The sequence below is a fragment of the Rhagoletis pomonella genome, unplaced genomic scaffold (genome assembly GCF_013731165.1).
Source record: "Rhagoletis pomonella isolate Grant_MI unplaced genomic scaffold, Rhpom_1.0 Rhpom_scaffold_00178, whole genome shotgun sequence".
Classification (NCBI taxonomy): domain Eukaryota; kingdom Metazoa; phylum Arthropoda; class Insecta; order Diptera; family Tephritidae; genus Rhagoletis; species Rhagoletis pomonella.
In genome coordinates, this window is record NW_023458732.1 from 65,894 (window position 1) to 66,965 (window position 1,072).

A 1,072-nucleotide genomic window follows, 5' to 3' on the forward strand; every position below is an offset into this window, starting at 1 on the left:
AATAAGTTGGTTTCAATTAAATAATTAAAGCAAATGCTACACTTTTTTGTGGAACTTCGGTACTGTTTGAAGGGGATTGAATTCTTCCCCTTTTCCTCCTGCTTCCAAAAAACATCCCTGTGGGTGGGAGTGTCAAATTTTAGATAAAAGCCACACGATCCTTTAATAATTGAATCATGGTTTTAGACTTACTTCTCATTTATCCTTGAAGAAAAATCAAATAATTAGCATTAATGAAATATTTATTGTTGCACTTCATGTGGAATACATTGAACATCTAATGCAAATGTTTATTTATAAAGGAAACTTATAGTAATGTACAAAGAACAAAAAAGACCACAAAATCCCTTTTGGTTATAAAATATTTTTAAATATTTTTAATATAGGGAAATTTTTGAGAAAATCGAATTCAGGAAGGCTTCCAAAACAAACACACTACTCCTATATAAACAAAAATATTCTTAGTTTTTATTATACTTCCATTACTAATTTCTATAGAACATTTTGTTATGTTTCATTTTAATTCTAACATATTTATTTATACATCACGTAAATTTATTCTTGCTTTACATCAAATACATTTTAATTTTAATCGTTTTTCCAAAAAATTCTTCTCACACTGACTGTGAGTGCATGTATCTAAACACTCTTACTTAACTTTGCATCGCATAGCAAAATAATATTAAATTAGAAATTGCAACTTTCTTTTCATTAAACCTACATATTGAAATAGATTATTTTGTATTCGCCTCGGAAAATAAGTATACATATTTTCCCATCTATAAATGAAATTAGTTGGTGTATACACATACACCATACTTTCTAAAACCATCTCGAGGTTTGTATTCTCACTGGGCAGGGACTATCCGCATATTCGTATATGAGGATAAAATCAGGATATTCAGTTAATATCCGTTAATTTTTCTACTCAGATTTCTGGTTAATATCCGTTCATTTTGTTATAAGGATGTTCGGATTTTTTTAAACAGATATTCGAATATCCGGATATTCAAAAAATCCGAATGGAGCTCCTAGCCCTAATTCTAGCAAGTGCTATGCAATAAAGCACACA